At 39.3% G+C, this 8,340-nt stretch overlaps 1 pseudogene; it reads left to right on the top strand.

Moving 5' to 3' along the window:
* On the top strand, positions 1 to 119 carry LOC111747505 (annotated as a pseudogene).
* The last annotated feature ends 8,221 nt before the right edge of the window (positions 120 to 8,340 follow it).

An 8,340-nucleotide genomic window follows, 5' to 3' on the forward strand; every position in this document is an offset into this window, starting at 1 on the left:
GTCTAAGGCCATGCCACCCTGAACATGCCCGATCCTGTCTGATCTCGGAAGCTAAGCAGGGTCGGGCCTGGTTAGTACGTGGATGGGAGACCATCTAGGAAGACCAAGTGCTATAGGCATAAAAAATAAAAAATAAGGGATTGTAAGCTGACGAGGTCCTTGCAATCTGTGAGGTCAACCAAGGGTTGCCTCCCCTAAAATAAAATAAAATCTTATTAAAACTCTAGCTAACTAGGAATAGAAACTAACTTCCAGTGTGAATACAAGGACACTAGTTTTTACTGTTTCTATTCACTTTGTGTTGGGGGTGTCTAAACTAGTGCATTTAGAAAAAAAAAGAAATAAAGCCATTACTATTACATAGATGATTATTCACAAAGAAAATGTATGAAAACCTACAAACAGAACTAATGTACCCCTTTCTGGGAAAAAAGATGAATATACAAACATCGATATGCCCATAACACAGCAATAAATAAATAGAAGATTTTGTTTTCATAAAATACTATTTGTAATAGCAACAAAAACTATAAGATGCTTAGGAATAAATATAACAAAATTTCTGCATGATCTTTATGGAGAAAATTATAGCACTTTATTAGAGAACATTTTGAAAAGACATAAAAGAATGCAAATATATGACATGCTCATGAAAAGGAAAATTTAATATAAAGCTGGTGATTTTTCTCAGATCTATAAATTCAGTACAATTCTAATCAAAACTCTGAGATTTTTTATGGAACTTGACAAGCTGTTCTTAAAATTCTTACAGGAAAGTAAGTGGCCAAGAAAAGTCAAAACAAATTCGAAATGGGAGAATACCATTGTACTTGCCTTACCATACATCACAACTTTATTCTAAAGTTAGAGTGATTAAAGCATTGTAGTCCTGGCACATGGACAAATAAATAGGTCCCTGGTACAGAGTAGAACTTCTTGGAATCAGACCCTTAAAGATATGAGAACTTGGCATATCACAAAAATAACAAATCAGTGGGAAAGGGTAGACTGTTTGTTAAATTGTCTTGGGTTAATTGGCTATCCAAATGGAAAAAAAATAGATCTACACATTACAACATACTCCAAAATAACTTTCAGATAGCTTAAATGTGTGAAAAACAGAACTTAAAATTGTTCAAAGAAAATATAAGGTAATAAATATATTGGCATCAGAATAGGGAAGGATTTCTTAAATGAGATACAAAACCCACAAACCATAAAAGGAAAGATTGACACATGACTACATTTAAAAAAGGTTTTAAACTTCTATAAGACAAGAGACATCATAACAATATAAAAGATAAGCCACAGATTTAGAGAATATTTACAACCTATATGACCAACGAAGGTTTGGTAGTCAGGATTTATAAAGAACTTTTGCAGTTCAATAAGAAAAGGACAAAGCAGGAGAAAATGAGCAAAAGCTATGACAAGACACCAAAGAGGACTAAGAATAGGAAATAACTTCCAATGTCAATATAAGGATACTAGTTTTCACTGTTTCTATTCACCGAATGGCCAATAAATATACGAAAAGATTCTCAACTTCCCTGGTAAGATAGAAATGCAAATCAAAACCATGAGATACTACTTTACGCATACTGAATCAGCAAAATTAAAATAACTCTGATAATACCAATAGGAACTCCTATATTTTGTGTTGAAGTGTGAACAGCTATAACAAATTAGAAGAGTTCAGCAATACTTAATGATGAATATGCACACACCTTAACACCCAGAAACCTTGTTTCTAGTTGAGTTCTTCAGAACATTTCTACATGTGCACAAGGAAGCAAGGATGAGCACTGCAGTATCATTTAATTGTCAAGAAAAAGTGGAAACAAGCTAATCAGTCCTTAAAGTAAAGAAATGGATAAGTAAAGTATGGCTTATTCTTACAATGGACTGCTACACAGCAGTTAAAATAAATGAATTATAGCCATATTTACCAATATGAGTAAAAGAGGTTGCAAAAATAGATATTATATGACACACTTTATGCAAGTTCTAAAATTCACAAAACAATGACACATGCTTAGGAAAATAAACATTTGTTAAAAGTACAAAATAGGTGTGGGAATAATCCCCACTTCAGAATAATTACCACCAAAGGAGAGCGACGGGATGGGCTTTAGCCATAAGTGTAATGCTTTGTTTATTAAAAAAAAAAAAAAAAGATACAAAAGAGGAGATGTAAAAGTGGGGATTTGCTTAATTGGGTTGCCGTGGTGATTAAATGAGCTAGTAAATGAGAAAGTGCTAAGTGAAAGTTGTTAATCTCTTTAGAAGAGTATAATGATAGTGGCTCTGTAGGTAGAGAGACCTGACCATCCCTACCTATTCTCTCCTTTGTCTGTGAAGTCTCACTGCTATTGAAACCTGTAATTCTTAGGTAAGTTACTTAACTGCCACATGCCTCAATTTCCTCACCTATAAAATGCATATATTAAAAGTACCTATCTCATAGCATTGTTGTGAGAGTTAAATAAGTCTAAGTGCTTAGAAGAGTACCCAGCCCAGAGTAACTAGAAGACTGTTGATGATGACCGATGCTATTGTTATTGCTGTCAGGTATCACTTCCAGCTGCATATAAATTCTTTTTAAATCTCAACTTTAAAATCCCCTAAGAATCTCACTTGGCAATGAAAGTGCCCAGTCTCTGAGAGGACTCAGACTCAGCCTTCATGGAGCTGAATCAAGGGCTGCAAAAATCACATTCCTGTAAGGGCCAGGAAGGTAATGTGCAAAGTGCCAAGGTAAGGTTGTAACAGACAGAGCACCCTCCCCACCTGGAGGAGTAGCAGCTCCTGGCCAGGTGTTGCCATGTAGGAATTCAGAACTAGCATTGCAACATTAAAAAAATATATTTTTTAACAGAAATTATAAATCCCAAATGTCTGCAAAATCTCTCCATTTTTAAGTGTTGTGATTAATTCAAAAGAACAATAAAAACACAATAAAAATACTTAAGTGGGTTGCCAGTTTTTGAACCCTAAGATGGAGGCTGTCACAGAGACAGATCTTAAAACTGCAGTGTAATCAGAGCTATGATAAAGGTGAGTAACAGTGCAGGGGAGTGTAGTGGACTGAAGATGACAGCAATTCTTTGTCATTCCTCTTATCAAGAGTACATTCTATCTATCTCCCCTTCCCTTGAATCTGAGCTGGCCCTGTGACCTGTTTTGACTAATAGAATGTGGCAGAAGTGATTGTGTAACTTCTACGGTTGAGTCTTATGAGATCTGCAGCTTTCATTTTTACCACTTGGAACATGCCTCCTTGAAACCCAGTCACCATGCTGTGAGGAAACTCAAGCAGCAACAGGGAGAGACCCACGTTAAGCAGAACTGAGGCCCAAAGACAACAGCAGTGGCTGAGCTCCAGCTGGCAGCCAATATCAACTGCTTGTCAGGTAAGTGAGGCCATTTTGGAACATCCAGCCACCCCAGTGCCTCAGCCAACACTAAATGAAGTACTGCCCAGGCAACCTGCAGAATTGTGAGAAACGATAGACTTCTGTTTTAAGATACCAAATATGAGGGTGGCTTGTTGAGCAGTTAACAGATAACCAAAACTGCAGCATTAAAAAAAAAAAAAAAAAGAGGACTTATTTTACCTAGAAGAGTCAGGATTTGAGATTTGAGATAATTCCTGAAAAGTGCATATGTTGGCTTTAAAAAAAAAAGTTTTGTGTGTGTGGAAGGTGAAGTGGATGATGAGAAGTTAACTTTCCTGGTGGTGGGGAAAGCATGTGTGTAGCGTGGACAGAGGTTTCATAATCAACAGAGAAAAGAAATGCAAAGGGTAGTCAACAGAGTCAAATACTCCAGAGAAGAAAAATGAAATGAAGATGAAAAATGCCCATTAGATTTGGCAATGAGAAGATTCAACTGTGTGGTTACTTTGGTGAGAGCAGGTTCAGCGGGAGAGTGGGAGGGGTTCAGAACTGGTTGATGTGAATTCAGAAGGCACATTACTTATCCGTTGCTTATAACAAACTGTCCCAAAACTTTAGTGGCTTACAACAGCAATACCCATGCATTAACTCCCCCGGACGCTGAGGTTAAGTATTTGAGCAGGGCACAGCTGGGACCACTTCTGCTCTGCAATGTCTGGGAACTGAGCTGGAAGTGACTCGATGGCTGGGGGCTGAAATCATCTGAAGGCTTGTTCACTTACATGTCTGGCAGCTGATGCTGGCAGTTGGCTCAAAGCTTGGCTGAGGCTGTTGGCCGCTACCCCTGCACAACATAATGACTGAGTTCCTGGGGCAGGGCAAATCTCCTGACGAGAAGAGAGAGAATCCTGAGATTTGAGGGGCGTAGGAAGACAGCACAAATAAAGAATATGAAGTTGCACAGATTTAATCTGCCTGCTCAGGTTTTATTTTACTAAATCTACAGCTCGAAGAAGTCAGATAAAATCCATATAACTTCATATTCTTTATCGATTTAATTAGTGATCGAAACAATGAAGATGTATGTGGCTCCCACTTTACTCTTCCCAGTTTTAAAAGTTTTAAGTAGATTGCTTCCTTGAAGATATACTATTTCTTTTTTTTATTTTCAGCCTTATTTCTTTGAATTCCACATTCATAGTTGCTTTCTCTATCATGATCTCAATGTGTACTCATTCTCAAAATAAAATGTAATTGTAGCCAGTTTATAAAATTTAAATGTATTTCCACCCAAATATGTAAATGTAAATGTAAAAAACCGAAGTCATTTTTTAATGTTTACCAAAGTTATCTTCTTCTAAAATATTCAAAATTATCTGTTGAAAAAGGCAAAATACAAATTATAATTAATAAATTTTTATATTTAAGTAAAGCTGGGTTTTTGTTTACTTTTTTCTAAAAAATCTTTATACAATAGTTTTATAGAAATCAAACTTCATAATCAGTATTCAATGTTCATCTACTTAACAATGCAGAAAATCAATATCAATTTTGCAAAATTTATGTCTAGATCTGCATGCATACAAATTTAACAGTAATAAGAATTATTTAATATTGCAAAATGTTCCTCAACTGTCATTTGCAACCATTGTGACTGCAACATAACATAACATACCCCTAGAATACAAAGAGAAGCAAGAAAAACGGACACTCAATGCTATTGGGGAATGATACCTTATCATGCTGTTTAAGAGGTAATATTTGACAAATTAATTAAGCTATATTTTCTCTTACCTGTGTGCTTCCACTGCTTAAATCTTCCATACACTCCAAATCAGGATGTGCCTCGGAATCTGGCAGATGCACAACCTCAGCTTTCACAGGATCTGACTGTAGTCAACTTTCGTTTCCAGGATACAGGGCAAGAGATTGCAGAATTATTTCTCTCAGGCCTGAATGGTGTTAATTATGAGAGCAGTTGTTCAGGGTTTCAGGTTGTGTTGTACCAGCAACTGAAGGCCAATTCCAAGTGACGGAGGTGCCCAGATATCATTTAACAAATGTTGTGTGTGATAGGTGAGGCTCCCTAAACTATGTGGCACGGACCCTGCGGTCCAGATCTGAAGATGATACTCTTTATGGGGGCAGATCGTGACTCAGTTTTGAATAGGCTAAATTTGTGATACCTTTGAGACACCCATGTAGGGTTGCCAGGTAGGCAGTCAGATACACAAATCTGGGGATCAGAGGAAGATGTAAATTTGAGAGTGATCATCTGATAGCAACTAAAGCCATGGGTTAGGTGTGATTCCCTTGATTGTGTAGCATGAAAAGAGGAGACTCTTGACCCTTGAAAAATTCCAGGATGGCTCAATAGAGCAGGATGAGCCAATAGAGGAGCAAGCAGCAGCCAGAGGGAGAGGAAGAAAACAGGCAGAGTGCTCAGTCCTGGAAACGAGAGAAAGAATTTCAAGAAAGGATTGGTTGACACCGTTAAATGGGAGTTCAAGTAGGAGTTCAAGTAGGAAAAGGCTTTGAAAAAATGGATTTAATGACATGAAGATTATTGCAAAAGCGTTTGAGTGGCATGGGAGAGGTGGACACCAGCCTGAAAGAGCTGAGTGAGCAGAAGTGAGGGAATAGAGAAATTTTTTGCCACTCTTTATTATAAAAAGTTTCAAACAAACAGAAAAGTTGAAACTATAGTACAATTATCATTTGCACATCCACCACTTAGATTTAACAATTATCATTTATACATATATACAAATATTTGCAAATTTATATATAATTCTTGAACCAGGTGAAAATTTAGGAAATCATTTAACACTTCAACGTACATCTCCTAAAAGTAAGGACGTCCTCCTACATAACCACAACACCCTGATCACAGCTAAGAAAATAACAACTGGTCCCTAATATAATCCATATGCAGAATATACCCAAATTCTCCCTCTAACCCCAAAATGTCTCTTATACATGTCTTTTCAAACCAAGATCCAATCAAAGTACATGCACCGTGTATGTGAGACAGGATGGATGAGGCAACTGAGAGATACAGGGAGCAGTCAGAGGAAGAGGTGAGGTGGAAGAAGGGACATTTTCACTTTTGTTTTGAGAGAAAGAGGTTGCAGATTCAGGAGAGAAAAACGGCTAATCGAGGAATTAGGATGCAGAACATGGCTAGAGAGACTAGCTTTGGGCAGGAGGAAGGCAGCTCCTCTACTCCAGTGGCCAAAGTGGGGTCCTCAGGCCAGCAGCATCAAGCATCACCTTGAAACTAGTCACAAATGAAAATTATAGCTCCCCACCACCTTGACTTAATCGGAAACGTGTTTTTACACACCTTTCCGGGCAATTCTGTTGCATGCAAAGTTAGAGAACCATTGCTCTGCTCCAACATGAAGAACAAGGAGAGGGTGAGCACAGGTACAGTGTGGATTTGGTAACAGGTGGTTGAGAGAGTTCACCTCTAACAGCTTTGGTTTTATCTATGACAGAAGAGCTAAATCATCAACTGAGTGAGGTGAGAGACAGAGAGAGCCCCATAGGTTCCAGGATCCGGGTGTTTAGACCTTTCCACTCCAAGCTAGCTACCCATTCTCTTTGCCACCTTTTCATCAACGACCAGCATGTTGTGGCTGATCACTGAGCAATACGGGGCCTCCTTATGGTTAATGACCTTGAATGAGGAGTGGTAACCATGTCCTGGTTGTATGACTTTCTCCAATACTTCTCAACTTTCAGATTAAAATCCTGAAGAAAACAAATCACTGGGCTCATCTATGGTTGAGGCTTTGCCAGATAGGTGTAAAGGATGAAAATATGGAGGGGCAAGGAGTTTGGGATATTGTCGAGGGAGTCGTTGAAATGAAGGGCCATGAAGGTGAAGCTGGATAAGGAGGAGCTGACGGGTTGGATGAAGGGAGACATCATTGATCTGGCAGTCCCGGGAGACTGAGAATAGTTGTGAAAGGAGTAGATAAACTGATGGATGGAAAGTTAGGAGATGGGGCTGAGGCAGGCTGCTTGAATGAGTGATTCTCGAGGCAGGGCTGCTTCAGATGAAAAGGTGGCAAAGAGAATGGGTAGCTAGCTTGGAGTGGAAAGGTCTAAAGGACCAAGCTGTTGAGAGGTCAGGTGGGGAATGGGTCCTCCATATGGACAATGAGATGAAAAGGGATAGACAGTTCACTGGCTGTGTGCCAGTGTACCCCTGAGTGAGGTAGAGAGGTCTGGCAGGTGGCAGACAGTGCCAAAGAGGAAGGGGGAAGGCAATTTAGCCCAAAAGCTGAGCCTCAGAGCCAGAGGGTTATTTTAAACAAGAAATGGACAGTTGGAAGAGAAGGAGTCTGGAGGCAGCAATTTAGAGCAAGGAAAGCACCCTCACCTATAAGAAAATAAACAGCTCTCATTTCAGAAGCCTGCAGAGGAGGTAGTGCCCTCAAGGGAGAGTTAAATTTCACTTAAAGCCAGGAAGTGGAGGGAGCACTCCAAGGAGAAGTTAAGGGTATGGGGAGATTTGCCATTTATTAGAGGGTATGAGGATAGCTTAGGGAGGAGACAAGTGGAGAGCTGGGTCACACCAGAAAGTACAGAGAGAGCACGTTGGAAACGACATTGCCTTAAAGTGGGTAGACTACAGAGTTTACACTTTCACTGCTAAGTGATGCAGACAGGGAGGGAGGCAGGCTGGCTTTCGTCCAGTTAGTCTCTTGGAAGCTGTAAAAAGTGGGGGTTAATAATGCGGCCTCTAGAGCGGTCCTGCCTGGATTCAAATCCAAGCCTTGTCATGCGCGAGCTGTCTGTAACCTTGGACGAGGTCTCTGGGCCTCCACATTCTCTTCCGTAAAATGGAAGTAATGATAGTACCTCACAGGGTCACAGTGATGAGTCAATGACTTAGTGTGTTAAATGTTAAATGTGGTCAGTCACCTCAGGT

This window comes from Pteropus vampyrus, unplaced genomic scaffold, assembly GCF_000151845.1.
Source record: "Pteropus vampyrus isolate Shadow unplaced genomic scaffold, Pvam_2.0 Scaffold225, whole genome shotgun sequence".
In the NCBI taxonomy this organism is placed as follows: domain Eukaryota; kingdom Metazoa; phylum Chordata; class Mammalia; order Chiroptera; family Pteropodidae; genus Pteropus; species Pteropus vampyrus.